Raw genomic sequence first — 18,783 nt, 5'->3', positions numbered from 1 at the left:
ACCCACAACCCCCCTTTGACTTGATATAACGTAAGAATAACATTCTATGTAGCATTCTCTTTCTTCCGCAGCTCAAATCTGTGAGGCTTTCAGTGAAATCAAGGTAAATATAATTCTCCCTTTTGCAAAACTCGTTTAAAAATAAGAATTTTCGCAATCGCTTCCGTGCCTGACGATAAACCTTTGATACTTGCCAATAGACAAGAGAGAGAGAGAGAGAGAGAGAGAGAGAGAGAGAGAGAGAGAGAGAGAGAGAGAGAGAGAGAGAGAGAGAGAGAATTTCAAGTAAATGGCTCCTATGGGCCTGTTCCATATGAATAGGGGTTTATTTTCTGAATAATAATAATAATAATAATAATAATAATAATAATAATAATAATAATAATAATAATATATACCACAAGAAAATGAATCTATTAATACTTAATTAAGCCAGAAATGAACTTGCAACCTTGACAGTAAGAAACGCAATGTAATATCATTCTAAATAGACTAATAATAATAATAATAATAATAATAATACCATAGGGAAATGAGTCTAGCGATACTTAATTAAACCTGCAATGATTGCAACATTGATAAGAATCGTTTTAATGCAAAAAAATGCAACGTAATGCAGCACTTAATGGACGCATGCAACATGAAGACACCCACCTACGCATTACTGACAAAAAAAGCACTTTCATTCTAATACTGCAAGAAAAAAAATATATGAATATTAATGTATATATAAATGTAAGTATATATATATATATATATATATATATATATATATATATATATATATATATATATATATATATATATATATATATATATATATGAAATTTTTATCACACCGTGATTTATATACAATCATGAAGCTACAAATGTCACTTATATCAAATTCACGCTACCTCGGGAGTATCCCGATAGGGAATTATCACCGAAGGAGAATTTATAAGTGATAACTGGATTGAACGTCGACTGGAGTTGCTGGATAAGTACTGTGACGTGGGATCGCGACCCGGCAGTACCAATCCATTTATCACTTATAAATTCCCCTTCGATGATAATTCCCTATCGGGATACTCCCGAGGTAGCGTGAATTTGATATTAAGCGACATTTGTAGCTTCATGATTATACATATATATACATATATATATATACAGTATATATACATGTATATATATACTGCAATCGACAAATACTTTCACTTTGACATTTCACGAATGCAATTAGAGCGAGAGTTCAATCTACGTGAGATGCAATGTGCTGCAGGATTATCAAAAATCTGTAGAAAAAGATATCAGGAAAAAATAGTCACTGCCTAAAGTGCCTCTATTTCTAGGATTGGAAATGGACAGAGTATAAAAGTGTTTACGTAAATTTGAACTGAATTTCTCAAACAGTTTCAGAATTTAGGTCTGCAGTTATCTCGGAAAATTATTATTATTATTATTATTATTATTATTATTATTATTATTATTATTATTATTATTATCTCACTTCAGAGCCAAACATTCTTTTGAACTTTAAATTGGCCTATGATCTTGGAAACATAATGTTGTGGACTTTAAATTGACCTGTGACCTTTAAAAGGGTCAATGTCAAAATTGTGTTCAGGAGTATATTCCCTATCCCTAGTCACAAATACTTACTAATTTTCATAATGTTAAGAATTAAAACATAATTTTGCTTAGTACATATGTACGTACCTATCCGTGTGAGGACAAGAATACTTAGAAGAGACGCATCAGTATCATCCCATAAAAACATTTGTCTCAAGAATTTGGGAACATCCAAAGAATTTACTGACCAGTCAACCTACTTTCTGCTGACACACATCACACCTGATCGAGACAGGAGAATGGGTTAAAATAGGTCAGCGATAACCACGCATAATGCAAAACGACCGGAAAAGAATTGTTTATTAACGCAAAACGAACAGAAAATGAACGTCCACGAACGCTGGCGACACCTGACAACTCAACACCGAATTGGAGAGCATTACCATCTATCGTCAAGAATTACCGATCTACAAGGAGTCTTGAGCGATGAATCAGCACCAAATTGGAGAGCAACGCTACCTATTGTCAAGATTTGGCGATTGACAAGGAGTCTGGAGCGAGGAATCAACTCCTAACTGGAGAGCAACGCCATCTATCGTCAAGATTTAGCGATTTGCAAGGAGTCTTGTGAGAGGCATTTAGCGAGTTGAAACTCCATGAATATTTCAGGGCCGGGGGATTCTTGCGGGGGCGTTTCTCATGTCTTAAAGGTGATAAATCGTAACAACCTTTAGTAGGGGAGGAGGAGGGGAGGATTTCATCTGTCGAGGCGCATAAGCGTTGCTTTCAATACTACAGTATTTCTGTTACTTACTGTAATTTTCGTAATCATATCAAAGTCGACTCGAAGTTTTCTTATTCTTTTTTATCTGTCTTAGTGAATTCAGATAAAAGTATAATTCCATTTCTCGTTATTCTAAACAAATTACGAATTATGTTTGTAATATTTACAAGTAGATTTTACATCTTTGCATGCATAGGACTACACACAGCCAGTAATATATATATATATAATATATAAAAATATATATATATATGATATATATATATATATATATAAGAAAAAAAAAAATAATATGTAGGAAGACAAAAATAATAATAAGATAAAAATAAAAACCCTATTTTTCTTTTAAAGTACCTAAATAAAGCAAGCATGAGTGTGACAATACAATTAACACCAAGTTTCCATTGTCATCAATTCCTTTCGTTAATCTCTAAGGAAGAACTTTATCATTTAATTTTAACTGCATTATTATTAGCAAACTTCGAGATGTATAGATAGTTATTAATAAAAATTTATATCCACAGATACAAGTTTATTGAGTTTTAATGCATTTCGGCAGCTTCTAATGGACCATCCGATCTCTTCGCATGATTGACTGATTTGTGATATTTAGGCTGTCAAGCCAAGCACTGGCACAATTTCAGCCACACAGTGCTTAGGACAGTGAAAACGGGGGAGTTGGAGTGGTTGGACAGCGAAATATAGAGATCTCGATAATAAAGGAGATGAAGTACAAGGGTTTCAAGGTGGAACTGGGAGCAAACTCATACAGCAATACTGTACAAAGAAGCAAGAGTTAGAGGTGTCAGACAGCAAAACTGAAGAAAGGTGGAATTGGGCGAAAACCCCAGTAACAGTCAGAAGCGTTGAACAGCAAGACTAAAGAAAGGAAGCGTGAACGGAGGTAAAGTAAAAGGCTAAAAAAGTGGATGCAGCTAGGGGTCGAAGGGATGCTGCAAACACCCTAGATTTAGCAATGCCTACAGTCCACGAAGTGAGGTGCACTGACGGCACTACCCCATTACGGGGACCTCTTCACCTGAGACAAGCAGGTTACCAGACACACCGTTTCAAGACGAGACAGGAAGCAGGATCTGCCTTTCACTGTCCCATAATAGCGACGATTGCGACACGAAGAAACCCCCGGGGCCTGAAATCTGCGCGAGAAAATCAGCAGGCAAACGTCTTGATGCGCATCTTGCGCTTCTTCCTCTTTCTATTCTTCCTTCTATCTTTCCTTCTATTTTCGCACGGACTTGAAATACTTGCCTGGGGGTTATATGCTTGCAAGCACTCCGCTTCCAGGAATTCTGAAGATCCGCTGAAAGAAAATCGGTCCGTGAATAGACTGAGAGATAGCGAAGAACATGTCTTTTTTTCTATTTTTTTTTTCTCCTTAGGTCTTTCAATTTCTTAAGGGGGGAAGTGGAGTAGGGAAGTTGGGGAGATTGAAGGCTTCACCATCCGATAAATCGATCGTCTAGTCCCCCTCTTAAAAATGGAGAGGGGGAGCGGGGGAAGGAAAGGGTGGGAAAGCTTTCAATCTCTTACCTTAATTTTGCTGTCACTCTTTCATTCCTGGGTTCTTTCTGCACCAGAGGAAAACTTTCCAGCTCAGAATAAAACTGCACAAACATTTTGTTTTCCTTTTTTTTCCCTGTCTCAGGGAAAACGACGTCAGAACCAACACAGGGCGACTGAATGCAAAGAAAAAAACGATGACGAGGCACGCAAAAAACACTGGGCTGATATATCACAATCTATGCAGCGCAGTGAAAAAGAGGATATATATTCTCGACGCAAATTTTCTGAAGAAAGAATCTAAGACTGTAAAAGAGGACAGTGTCTATAAATAATGGAAATGGAGGCAGTGCTTTGGAAGTCTTCTGAATGGAGAAATGAACAGGAACTGGGAGAATATTCGCATAATAATAGAAGGACAAATAGAGAATATAACATCCGAAGAGGTTAAAAGGGTCATTGGGAAGGTGAAAAATGGAAAAAATCCCTGGGGCATTCTGAATGATAATTGATTTAGTAAAATTATTATTATTATTATTATTATTTTATTATTTATTCTGAATATGAACCCTATCCGTATGCAACAAGCCCACCACAGGGGCCATTGACTTGAAATTCAGGCTTCCAAGGAATATGCTGCTCATTAGGAATTAAGAGAGGGTCACGAGAAATACAGAAAGAAGAGATCTCACTTATTAAAAGGAAAAAACAAATTAATAAATAGATACAAGTGTATTAAAATGGAAGGAGAAGAGGAAACCTCCACAAGCTTCCCAGAATGTATAAAATCCTCACAGAAGGATGAAATATGACCAGAAGAGTGGGAAGGGAGCCTTACCATAATGGTATACAATGGAAGTTACTAGAGAAGAGGACTGAAAATCAACTTCAGCAAAATAAAGCTCATGGGGGCTGGAAAGGAAGTAAAGAAAAATATCGGATACTGGTAAAAACAGCTATGTCGCCGCTGTATAAACATGAACCTTTTTTTTTCTTTCTTTCTTTAAAGTTTAAGCTGTAAACCCTTATGGACAGAGTCAACAGACTATAATAAACCCAGGAGGGCTCTCAAGGGATATCAGCTTGCAGAGAGAGAGAGAGAGAGAGAGAGAGAGAGAGAGAGAGAGAGAGAGAGAGAGAGTTGTAGAAAAGTGTGATAAATAAAAAAAATATTGTGGAATAGAAAATAAAACCGATACACCTGAAATTCAGCAGGAGCAGAGAGCACGTATAAATTTGCTCCTCGCTTGAAATATTTGGAGATCAGAAGAAGATTCCACAACTGCACTGGGCAAATTACCCGACATTTTACTTTCAGCCAAGATGAATCTCCTACCAAGCTGAGTAGTATTACAAACCCGGTGCTAGGAAACGACACACTGACTGCAGCAGCTGAAACCTGCATAGTGATAATCATTTTCCATATAAAGCCAACCACTTTGTGGGGAAATTGTTTTAATATTTTGACCACGTCGCTGCTTTGCCAAGTCATTTCGTCCGAACGGACTTTCCTTCAGTTCCCGCCTGCGCCTCTTCAAGGTCACCTGACTGCGGAATAGGCTATGTACACCTCGACGCTATTTCCTCCGACAACTTTACACAACCCTGAGTTAACGAAGCAAATCGGTTCCAAGCAGATGTTAATAACAACCGTCGCCGTTACTGAATTAATTGCACAAATTATATTCTCGCTTCCCTGGAGTCTGGAGAATTCATTATTAACAGCTTATGTTCAGGAGGAGGCAGCTCTGACTTCCCGCGAACCATCTTATTTCTCTTCCTCGCAAGAACGGATGCAACAGAATAAGACATAATCTTCATTTTCTCTTCACATATAACACGCATCTAAAATCTGAAATCACCAGAGTATTCAGGGTGAATTTATTGTATGAAAACACAAGTTTTATTTTATCTTGATCGTGGGAATGATGCAAAATCCGATTATAAGTAAAAACAGGTATAGAGAATTCAATATTTCTCTCTTCACTTTTACTCGTTGTAATTCCTTTGTGTTTTATCTTACTGATTTCAGGAAATCACGATTTAGTTGTACAATTAATACCGAATCCTATGGTATGGCCAAAACTTTCCTTTCTTGTGCAAAATGTGAGATAAATGAAGAAATATAAATATAGTTTTCTGAGCTACAGACATGAAAATGGGATAGTGAGCGAGCCGCCTACCTCCCGGTACCAACCAATCAGAGGCCGCCAAACAAACGCCTCGTAGGCCCAAGAATCTACCGTAAGTGAACCAGCTTTTTTTTATAATAGGTGTTTACAGCGTCCCATCGGTCCCTAGATGCAATCACTCCTTCAGTCCCGCTTGCTTTGTTCAATCTTGCTATCCAACCTCTCTAACTATGACTTCTTGGTGCTACTGGTGGGGTTTCTCCCAGTTCCACCTTTAGATCCTTGTACTTCATCCCCTTTAATTCCTGAGTTTCTTTTATTTTGATGTCCAACCACTCCAACTACCTCCCTTTACTGTCCTGAAGGATGGAATGGTCGCAAGTGCCCCAGTGCTTGGCTTGACAACTTAAATTTCACAATTCAGTCAGTCAACCGTCTTCCTCTTTCTCCCAGTCGTATCATTACAATATAATTCTGCATATCATATATATCTGTGTCCTGTTCTTCATTTTGGAGATATTCCATAATTCGCATTTCATTGTCATTAATTTTTCTTTATTATGGCTTCCTTTTCGTAAGATGGTTTAAGCATGTTATGAAAATGGGAGATATGGGCGCGGACGAACCAGATGGGAGTTTGATGGATCTTGTAAAAGTTGAGAGAAACCCCATTTCAGGTCTAATGCAGTCAACGAGAAATTTAAAATCTTTAAAATTAATATTGAAAATGATGTTTATTAAATTATTGATAGAACCTACACGATCTGAGTGTTAATTTTCCCGATATTATCTGAAATGTCTGCGTTATTCCCTTAATTTAAGACTAAAGCAAAAATTCTAAAACTAAGATAGCTTTGCTGCTACTTAATTCTGAAGAACATAAGCTACAGTTCATAGTTCAAATCGCCAACGCATTACATCAGCTGACAGCAGTACCATATATATATATATATATATATATATATATATATATATATATATATATATATATATATATATATATATATATATATATATATATATATATATATATAGAATCTACTGGTCACTTTTACCAGACACATATGTAATTCTGATAGCCACAATGCCCTCTTAACTTCTTGTGCTTAAGAAGACCCGGTTCGTCTCCCGCGACCGGCAAATCACAAGTCTCTTCAATTTCTTGTGTTTGGATGTCACGGCTTCGTAGTTACAAGCATATCCAAAAAAGCGCGAAGAATTCGAGAAGTTAAGAGGGCATTGTGGCTATTATTATATTTATATATATATATATATATATATATATATATATATATATATATATATATATATATATATATATATATATATATATATATATATATTTGCGCTATAAACAAACATACATATTTAGAGTGTATGCATTTACCTGTAGCGAATACGAACTTCAGAGTTTCAGGTAAAACAACAGTTCATACAGTATATATTAAAGATTACTGTCAAAACTTTCTCTCTTTCTCTCTCTCTCTCTCTCTCTCTCTCTCTCTCTCTCTCTCATATACATAATATACACTGCCATGACAAAACTATGCTTAGAGAGTTCTCTGATAAACCAGATTAAATTCACGATTTCTATACATATATGAACAAATTTCTTACACTTACCTTTAGGCCTGATGGGTAGAAGACCAATAACCCCATTAAGATTCTTGTAATTAATGTAACCGAGTACTGGAATATAAAAAAATTCACATTAATTAGATTCAAACTATAAAATACAGAAGAAAACCATAATTTCGTAAATGTATTCATTTACACTCTCCTTAAAAGACTACTTAACTAGGAAAGAATCTTGACAAGTACACTTCACACTCTTTTAGAAAAAACTAAACTTATAAACGCCCGCCTACAACATGAACGCCACCCCCCTCCCAGGCCATTAACGAGAGAAAGCTGTCGTTGTTTTTGTTGTTGCAAGCGGAATCTCTCTCTCTCTCTCTCTCTCTCTCTCTCTCTCTCTCTCTCTCCGTTAGAATGGAAACGAAATTGCTTCGGTTAAGGTATATAACAAACAGAGGCATCGTTTCACCGAGACATACATCAGTGACCCCATGGGATAAATTGAGGTAATCTTCCCTTCCTCTTCCAACTTACGAGGCCCAAAGTCCTCCTCAAGGGAGGGGGGGGGGGCAGTTTTTCAAGACTAAGGGGGGAGTTTTTTTTTAAAGATTGAACTTCGTTTAACAGTGCACAGAAGCAACTAGCAACACAAGAGAGACATCCCAAAGTTCATCTGTCTGACCTTAATTGTGTTGCGTCTCTGCAACTTCGAGAATGCTAGACTGGAGAACTGTGTTGCATAGAGAATGATCACATCAAACAATGCCAGACACAATCACTGCAACGCCAAATTTTATAAATCCATCAAACTATTCATCATGCATTATGTGGAAAGACTACGTGATTTTTTTCTTTAAAAAAAACTGAAAACAAACTTTTATTTCAACTGAACAACTGATAAGTCAACAGGCCTACGTTACGGCTAGTAATTTCTAAATGTGCTTGAAGAACATTTAATTTTTCCTCTTTATCAAAAAAACTTAAAAACCTTTAACTGACAATAGCTGGTAAGTCAATAGGCCAGCGTCATGGCTAGTAATTTCTAAATGTGCTTGAAGAACATTTGATTTTTCCTCTTTATCAAAAAAACTAAAAAACCTTTAACTGACAATAGCTGGTAAGTCAATAGGCCAGCGTCACGGCTAGTAATTTCTAAATGTGCTTTGTAACCAACTTAATGAACACGCGGTCCATGAAACTAGACTTTAATGCACTCCACATTATAAACGTTTAGCTTTCTATCTGGTTCGTTTTCAACTGACAACAACTGGTAAGTCAATAGGCCTACGTCACAACTACTCATTTATAAATGTGCTTTATAACCAACCTTGAAGAACACACGGCTCAAGCAACTAGACTTTATTGTACTTCGTACTATAAACAGATTTTTATGTTGTTCGTTTTCATAATTGTCCCAAGACGCTGGAGTTTTCCTTTCTTTACAGTCTTTAGTCCGAAGTTGAATCCTGCTTCAAAGAAGCAAACTTTCATTCGCTGTTCAGTGAAACAGGCAGAGGACGTTTACTGATCTCAATGACAAAGGTCCTGTGTCAAAGCTTTGCCAAGCAGACCGAATCTATTTCCTGAAAAAGGTTCAGGCGAAACCATATCGTATCATCGGAGATCAGTAGGTTGTTTATAAGCCAGAAGTTGGAAATTACAATTTAGGCCAAAGACCAAGCGCTGGGACCTATGAGGTCAGTCAGCGCTGAAAAGAATTTTGAAACAACTGTTAGGAGAGGGTTAAGGAACGTAAGCTGGAAGAAAGAGAATATGAACGTTGAGTATTTTATTAAAATGGAATGAAAGTTTCACCTTAGAACCATTTTATAGTTTGACAACGAACTTGAAATTATTGCCTATTGAGTTCATCAACTTGTGCGCCTCTAAGCTTAATGTTGCTTGGGAGTCTTTGTTTATTCATTAAATTATGTCGCTGGTTCTGTTTTCCTCTCTTTATAATTTTGTATCATGCTACTCTTACGTATTTGTACCGCACTTTCCTCTGAAATTTACTTCGCATATTACCTCACATAGGCCTAGTTTTGAACAGTTTCGGTTTCTAGTGAGCATATTTACTCTATCGTCCTGAAGATCATATTTCCTCAAAGTACTTATTTGTATCTGGATGATAAACAAAAACAAAAATAATTATGAGCCCTTAGCACCTAAAAACATCTATAATAATAATACTGAAGTCAATATCTTTAATAATATTAACATACCACAATTTAATTTCACAATAAACAAGATAAGATTTCGATGCAAAGCCCTGAATATCAACATCTTTCTTTAATAATATATTAAGAAACCACGAGACAATCTCACAATTAAACAATCCAGTTTTCTGTACAGCTTTTAATGCTGTATAAAACTCTCAGCCACGGCCCATGAAACTCGCATCCGCGGCCCATGAAGCTTTCAGCCACGGCCCGGTGGTGGCATGTGCTGTTTGCACCTATAGCGGTACCAGACGCACGATCATGGGTAACTTTAACCTTAAGTAAAATAAAAACTACTGAGGATAGAGGTCTGCAATTTGGTATGTTTGATGATTGGAGGGCGGATGATCAACATACCAACTTGCAGCCCTCTAGCCTCAGTAGTTTTCAAGATCTGAGGGCGGACCGAAAAAGTGCGGGCAGAAAAAAGTGCGCAAGGACAGATAAATAGCCATCCCAATATTTTTCTTTATAACAGAAAACTAAAAAAGCTAATATGATACAAAGCCTCGAGTTCCCTGACTTCGTACAAAAGAACCGGAGATCACTAATCCGTCAGAAAATGGTTCACGTATTGGCTCTGCCGTTCATCAGGCAATAAATTTCGTTCCTTAGAAGGGATTTCAATCATTCCTCCAAGGATCTGATCCCGTTGTGGGAGAGACGCAATGCGGATCCGATCCGGTTAGGAGAGCTACTTCGTGTGGGATCATCTTCCCCTCTTGTTAGTCATTTCCACGGGTTAAGGTAGACAGAAGTGAAAGGGATTCTTACCCACGATAGACAGAAAGACAAACAGACAGACTGTGGGAGACAGACATACAGTCAGACAGACAGACAGAAAAACAGAGGGAGATGGATAGACAGACAGGCAGACAGATAGACGGAGGGAGACACAAACACAGACAGACAAGCAGTCAGGATAACAGAGGGAGACAGACAGACAGGTAGACAGATAGACAGAGGAGACAGACAAGCAGACGGATAGACAGAGGGAGACACACATACAGACAGACAAGCAGTCAGACTAACAGAGGGAGACAGACAGACAAACAGACAGACAGACAGACAGACAGACAGAAGAACAGAAGGAGACAAACAGACAGACGGACAGAGGGAGGAAGACAGACAGACAGACAGACAGAAAGACAGAAGGAGACAAATAGACAGAGTGAGACAGAAAGCAGACAAAGGCAGGCAGGCAGACAGAGGCAGACAAACAGACGGAGGCAGACAGACAGAGAAACAAACAGACAGAGGGAGACAGACAGACTACCAGTTGGAGACAGACAGACAGACAGACTACCTAAACTGACACATCACTGAAATCATTATGGAAAATCTGTAAATTTTACATCATTTCAAAATTCATAAATGTCTTTGCTGTTTACTTTAAAGTTATGAAAGTTTTTGAGAGAGAGAGAGAGAGAGAGAGAGAGAGAGAGAGAGAGAGAGAGAGAGAGAGAGAGTCTATTCAATCTAAAACCAAACTTCTTATTAGATATTAAATTACATAAAGATATCACAAGCACTAAAGTTACAATGACATTTCTAATGAAATCAGAATAAGGTATTATGCAAAGGAAAGTGAATTCAAATTGAATTAATATGAAGAGAAAGAAAATAAGATTAATATACATCCACACATTAATGCATAACATAATTCGTAACGCTGGTCAGTGCAAGATATTCGTTTTGTTTCAATAAAAGGAACAAGGAAAACTCAAAGATGTCAGTATTTAATAAGAAGGCCAGCAAGGCATCCATTTAAATATCAAGAAACAAGAAACTTTCTTTATGTAACAAAAACTAGGAACATAAACCTTCAGCTAAAAAAACTTGTTGATTTAAGAATCTAGCATTAAGAACAATATTAACAGTAAGACAGCAAAATAGAAATGATACCATAAGGAAAATTATAGAAGTTCCATATTTCTAATGAGTACCATGTTCTCTGGAAGCTTGAATTTCAAAACATGTCAATGTGGCGCCATCCCAAAACTGGTTGGGGCTTGTTCCACATGAGTAGGGTTAATAATAATAATAATAATAATAAACATAATAATAATTAATAATAATAATAATTCTAATCAAATCTTTTGAATAATGAGATTATACGACGATGCAATCAAGAGGGGCAAATGGAGAAGGTCCTCATGGAGTTTCAAGTTGGGAACATGTTTGGAGAATAGCTCTTTGCATATCTGGTGAGCACTAGAGGAGTTTCGAATGATGATGAAAATGAACCCAGATCTACTCGGATAAGAACTATAAGACGAGAGGCTGAAGATGAGTGGGGACTGGTGGAAGAGAAAGCATAAGGAAGACTTTGGAGGCGAAACTGCACAGTGGCACTTTGTAGGAGGCGATGATGATGATGATGATAATGATAAACAACAAACTAGAGGGCAACATTATCTAAGAGGAGACTGGAAGGTCTCATTACATAACAAGAAAGTAAAAGGTTTACTTAAAGAAACTAGATAAAAGGTTTTTTTTATAACATGAAACCCAGAAGCCAACATTATTTAACAGATTTATTTAAAATTTACACACACACACACAAACTAGAGGCAACATATATATATATATATATAAAGTATAACATGATATATATATATATATATATATATATATATATATATATATATATATATATATAATTACACTTCTATATATATATATTACACTTCAGGACACAAAGGTTTAGGAAGGCATTACCAAATGCCGTTGCAATCTAATTAAACCTTACTGAATGAATTAATACCACTTTTGCTCATGTTCTTATCTTCACGTTCTCCCCCCAACTCCCAAATACTCCACTACCCCAACCTTGACTTTTAAAAAGGATAATGGCCCTCTGTGTACCCAAGAAGGTTAAATCTTAGCTTAAGATAGAGAGGCTTTAAATAAAAAATCACCAGATCTTAGACAGGTGTCTGGGTACTCAATACTTGACGAGTCTGAAATGCCATTGATGCTCGTACCTAAATCTGAAAAGAACTGGTGTTTAATTATTTAAATACTTATCATTAGCAACAAATTAACAAAAAAAGGATCTTCATTGTATCCCAAGACTCGAACTGCAATTCCAAACTTCTCTTGAAAGCCATCAAGTTACTCCTATTTTGGAGACAGGAGGGTCTCCGAATGGAAGCAGTATTTTTTACAAATGGCGGCTATAGCCATTTTCCTTTCCCTCTCTTTCTTTTTTCCTTTTAACAACTCTATAAATCTGACGGAAGAGTTCCCTAACCCTGGATTTCTTCCAGAGGATGATTAGCTTTCGATTGGATGAATGCTTCGGGTGAATGGATGATGACCTTTTGGCAAAGGTTTCCTAGTTCGAGTTTGGGTCCTCGAATTTCCGACCATCTGCTACTGACGAGGATGAGAATAGTCCGGCCTAATGGATTGCCATTAAGGACAAAATATCTCTTGTAGGAATAAAACTTTCTGGGATGATTTCTTCTCCTGGTAGGGGTGGTAGGCTGGTAGACTCCTCAGGGTTTAGAGCTCTCGATCAGTAAGACCAGTAAGACAAGAAGTCTACCAAGACACATTATCAGGAATGGAATATAGAGTTTAGGTTAAAGGCCAAGCGCTGGAACCTATGAGGTCATTCAGAGCTGGAAGTTCCTCGTTGGGCGAGTCAGTAGAGTTGTCGCCTAGCTCTCGCTAGGCCCGAGTTCGAGTCTCCGGCCGGCTAATGAAGAGGTAGAGAAATTCATTTCTCGGTATAATGTGGTTCGGATTCCTCAATAAGCTGTAGGTCCCGTTGTTGGGTAACCAATTGCTTCTTAGCCACGTAAAATAAGTCTAATCCTTCGGGCCAGCCATAGGAGAGCTGTTAATCAGTTCACTGGTCTGGTAAAACTAAGATATACTTAACTTTTCATTCAGAGCTGGAAAGGAAATTGAGAGTAGGTAGGTTTGAAAGCTGTAACTGGAGGAAAACCTCAAAGCAGTTGTACTATGTAATAATTGTTAGGAGAGGGTGGATAGCAAGATGGAGGAAAGATAATATGAATGGAGGTACAGTAACAGGAAAGGCAAATTACCAGTATCTTGTGATTAAACACAAAAAAAAATGTAAGCAATCATTGCTTTCATGTTGTATTAAGATGGAGTTTAATGGCGAACAGTACACACTGTTCAGCACTAACTGGTTAATAAGAAGAGCAACAGTCCCTTTTATCCGCCGCTTACTCTGAGTAGATAGCTGTCCTGCCTATCCCCACCTGCTTAGATGCAGACACTCCTAAACGCCAACTACACGTTAGATGTTAACTTGACGTAGCAGACCAATGTAGCCTTCGGATTCTGTTAAACATAGTGAAGGAAAATCGATAAGTCATTAACGTGGCAAAGAATAGCTGATATAGAAGAGAAATGTTAACTAAGAACCTAACGTTTTTTCACGTGAGTGGGAATCAATCTGGGATATCAAAGACCAGGAGTTTCTAACCTGAGAGTAAATTCCACTGCGATTGGTTTGATAATATATGTTGTAAAATTTAGAGTCCTTTTTGCTGGATAAATTCCTTTGTTGAACGTGGAAGTTGTTCTTAAATATAACTTTGTTAAGTGGCAGACAGATATTGTTAAATTAATTATTATATATAATCTTACAAGTCCTCTTGTTTAAAGGCCAACAATATTGTACATTTTCTGAAATCCAAATATCCTTTTCTTTTAATTCTTTTTTTTTTCAACCCAGCAAAAGCTGCAAGAAGAAGAAGAAGAAGAAGAAGAAGAAGAAGAAGAAGAAGAAGAAGAAAGAAGAAGAAGAAGAAGGATTTGAATTCCTGCGGCAAATGAAATGTCAATCCTCCTCCTTTCCATTTTATTATTATTATTATTATTATTATTATTATTATTATTATTATTATTATAATTATTCAGAAGATGAACCCTATTCATTAGGAACAAACCCCCAGGGGCCAGTGACTTAAACTCAGGCTTCCAAAGAACAGTATAGTATTCATTTGAAAGAAACAACCGAAGTTAATGGGAAATACTGAAAGGAGGGATCACTTATTAAAAAGGAAAATGTAAAATAACAAATTCATACATGAATAAAGAAAATTTTAAGTGAATTATTATGCACCTGCAACACCAAAACTCGAGAATGATTTTCTAGTAATTTCGATGTTTCCAACGGGCATTAACTAGACCTAGGTGGTGGTGCAGCTGGAAACAGCATTAACTAGACCTAGGTGGAGGTGCAGCTGAAAACAGCATTAACTAGACCTAGGTGGTAGTGCAGCTGAAAACTGGTGGTGCAGCTGACAACAGCATCAACTAAACCTAGGTGGTGGTGCAGCTGAAAACAGCATTTACTAGAACTAGGTGGTGGTGCAGCTGACAAGAGCATTAACTAGACCTAGGTGGTGGTGCAGCTGAAAACAGCATTTACTGGAACTAGGTGGTGGTGCAGATGAAAACAGCATTAACTAGACCTACTGTAGGTGGTGGTGCAACTGGAAACAGCATTAACTAGACCCAGGTGGGGGTGCAGCTGAAAACAGCATTTACTAGAACTAGGTGGTGGTGCAGCTGAAAACAGCATTAACTAAAACTAGGTGGGGTGCAGCTAAAAACAGCAATTACTAGAACTAGGTGGTGGTGCAGCTGAAAACAGCATTAACTAGACCTAGGTGGTGGTGCAGCTGAAAACAGCATTAACTAGATCTAGGTGGGGGTGCAGCTGAAAACAGCATTAACTAGACCTAGGTGGTGGTGCAGCTGAAAACAGCATTTACTAGAACTAGGTGGTGGTGCAGCTGAAAACAGCATTAACTAGAACTAGGTGGGCGTGCAGCTGAAAACAGCAATTACTAGAACTAGGTAGTGGTGCAGCTGAAAACAGCATTAACTAGACCTAGGTGGTGGTGCAGCTGAAAACAGCATTAACTAGATCTAGGTGGGGGTGCAGCTGAAAACAGCATTAACTAGACCTAGGTGGGGGTGCAGCTGAAAACAGCAATAACTAGACCTAGGTGGTGGTGCAGCTGAAAACTGCATTAACTAGACCTATAGTCTGTTTTTTTCCATCTGTCCACCAGCCTGTGGTGCTCACGCATGGTAACACTGCGTCCCGGGCTTTAAATAGTTACACTATGTGTAAGTTTTAGGTAAATAAAAGGATATCTACCATACATTTGCAACTGAAAAGTGTTTTAATGATTTACTGTATGCGAATTACACCGTTAATATTCGAAATAGGATATTGTTATTATTGTTGAATGTAAGCTGCCTTTTCAGGGTGGCGAATGGAACAGCCAGAAGCAGTGGCGAAAACTGCTTCTCTCGCAGTTCACTACGGTAAGATGTCAATTATATTGGATCACACCTACTCTGCTACTAAGCTACGTGTTACTTCATATCATATCTGGCTAAAACGCACTTTATAAAAATTAAAAGTATATACTGATATACTTACGTGTACTGAAGTAACACGTAGCTTAGTAGCAGAGTAGGTGTGGTCCAATAAAATTGACATCTTGCCGTAGTGAACTGCGAGAGAAGCAATTTTCCCGCCACTGCGTCTGGTTGTTCCATTCGCCACCCCGAAAAGGCAGCTTACATTCAACAATAATAACAATATCCTATTTCGAATATTAACGGTGTAATTCGCATACAGTAAATTATTAAAACACTTTTCAGTTGCAAATGCCCAGATAACCTTTTATTTACCTAAAACTTACACATAGCGTAACTATTTAAAGCCTGGGACGCAGTGTTACCATGCGCGAGCACCACAGGCGGGTGGACAGATGGAGAAAAACAGACTATAGGTGGTGCAGCTGAAAACAGCATTAACTAGACCTAGGTGGTGGTGCAGCTGAAAACAGCATTAACTAGACCTATGGTACAGGTGAAAACAGCATTATACAAGTCTAAGTAGTTCAGCTTGTTTAATTCCAGTTTAGCGCTTTATCAGCTAAAGGATATTACACTTAGTATTGCTTATTTGTTACTTATCAGGAGGAATTGTTAAGACAGTTTTAACAGAACATGCGATGGAAGTAAAGAGAGTTACTTTCTTCACTCTCCCGAAGGTCATAAGGCTTTTCCCTGGAAGGTTTACACAAGGGAGTTACAAATACAGACAGGCTATACATAACACGAAAGGAAGCGGGGGAGAAGGCTACTTAACATAGAGGACTGCGTCATTATCGAGAGCAGAGCATTGGGGCAATATATGAAAACCAGTGAAGACGAGTGGCTCAAGAGTGCACGGGAGGAAGGACTGATAAAAGTAGACGAAGACCCACAATTTTGCAGAGACAGAAGAGCGAAAAACAGAACAGAGGAATGGCACAACAGACCGATGCACGGTCAGTACATGAGACAGACTAAAGAACTGGCCAGCGATGAAACATGGCAATGGTTACAGAGGGGGGAACTCAAGAGCGAAACAAGGAATGCTAACAGCAGCACAAGATCAGGCCCTAAGAACCAGATATGTCCAAAGAACAATAGATGGAAATAACATCTCACCCATATGCAGGAAGTGCAATACGAGAGACGACACCATAAACCACATAGCAAGCGAATGTCCGGCGCTTGCACGGAACCAGTACAAAAAGAGGCATGATTCAGTAGCAAAAGCCCTCCACTGGAGCCTATGCAAGAAACACCAGCTAGCTTGCAGTAATAAGTGGTACGAACACCAACCTGAGGGAGTGATAGAAAACGATCAGGCAAAGATCCTCTGGGACTATGGTATAAGAACATACAGGGTGATAGGTGCCAACAGACCAGACGTAACGTGGACAAAATCAAGAAGAAAGTATCACTCACTGATGTGGCCATGAAAAAGAAAGAGAAAAAATTTATAAGTATCAAGACCTGAAAATAAAAATAAGAAGGATATGGGATATGCCAGTGGAAATTGTACCCATAATCATAGGAACACTAGGCACAATCCCAAGATCCCTGAAAAGTAATCTGGAAAAACTAGATGCCGAAATAGCTCCAGAACTAATGCAGAGGAGTGTGCTACTAGAAACAGCCCACATAATGAGAAAAGTGATGGACTCCTAAGGAGGCAGGACGCAACCCGGACCCCAACACTATAAAAACCACCCACTCGAATAGGATTGCTGTGATAGACTGAAAAAAAAAATAAATGAATAATAATAATAATAATAATAATAATAATAATAATAATAATAATAATAATAATAAATATGATTAATAAAAATAATAATAAAAATAGTAATAATAAAACAATAATAGTAAATTAATAATAATAAATAATATAACGATAAAGATATGATAATAATAATCATATAATAAAATAATACAATAAAAATTAAATGATAATAATAATAAAAATAAAGCACAGTCATCCACAAAAAGGAATTTCACGGGTCCATCCTTATCCCTCAAAAAGTCATTTGAATATCCAATTCGATTCACTCACAATTTTCACCATAAAAAAAAAGGGCCGGAAGGAAAGGGCAGATTTTTTCTCCCTTTTTTTAAGAGTCGAACGCCAATTTTACAACGGGACGAATGGAATATATATGAGAGAGAGAGAGAGAGAGAGAGAGAGAGAGAGAGAGAGAGAGAGAGAGAGACATCAAACTGACAAACTGTCAGAAATGTCCTCTGAGAGAGAGAGAGAGAGAGAGAGAGAGAGAGAGAGAGAGAGAGAGAGAGAGAGAGAGAGAGAGAGGATGGAGCTACTTTTACAGGGTTCATTTTTACTACAATTTTTTTTTCTCTGGAACGGAGAACATTTTTCGTTTTAACCTTTGCTAGATTTTGTTCCACATGTTCCATAAAAGGGGAATGAAGACCAGAGGCCCACCTTTAGGTTATATGCACTGAGCCAACATTACACGAATACTATAAGTACTGGTATAAACCAATGTTGTTTAAAGGATTTACGTTTTATAGTTGAAACTCATATTAAAAGTACTCTGAAGTTCGTTTTAAAAGGACTTTTTCGTGGGTGTTCTCTGTTTGTCTGTCTGTCTCA

At 37.6% G+C, this 18,783-nt stretch overlaps 1 long non-coding RNA gene across 1 annotated transcript in view; it reads right to left on the bottom strand.

Moving 5' to 3' along the window:
* The window catches only part of LOC136845273 (uncharacterized), a 1,150,073-nt gene that overhangs the window by 69,596 nt on the left and 1,061,694 nt on the right, over positions 1-18,783 (bottom strand). Inside the window, exon 4 of the long non-coding RNA XR_010855131.1 lies at positions 7,612-7,677. This is a non-coding gene — a long non-coding RNA (uncharacterized lncRNA). The remainder of the gene's footprint in view (positions 1-7,611; positions 7,678-18,783) is intronic.

The sequence above is a fragment of the Macrobrachium rosenbergii genome, chromosome 13 (assembly GCF_040412425.1).
Source record: "Macrobrachium rosenbergii isolate ZJJX-2024 chromosome 13, ASM4041242v1, whole genome shotgun sequence".
NCBI classification, from domain to species: Eukaryota; Metazoa; Arthropoda; class Malacostraca; order Decapoda; family Palaemonidae; genus Macrobrachium; species Macrobrachium rosenbergii.
The sequence above is the reverse complement of the archived record's forward strand: the minus strand, read 5'-3'. Positions and strand labels throughout refer to the sequence as shown.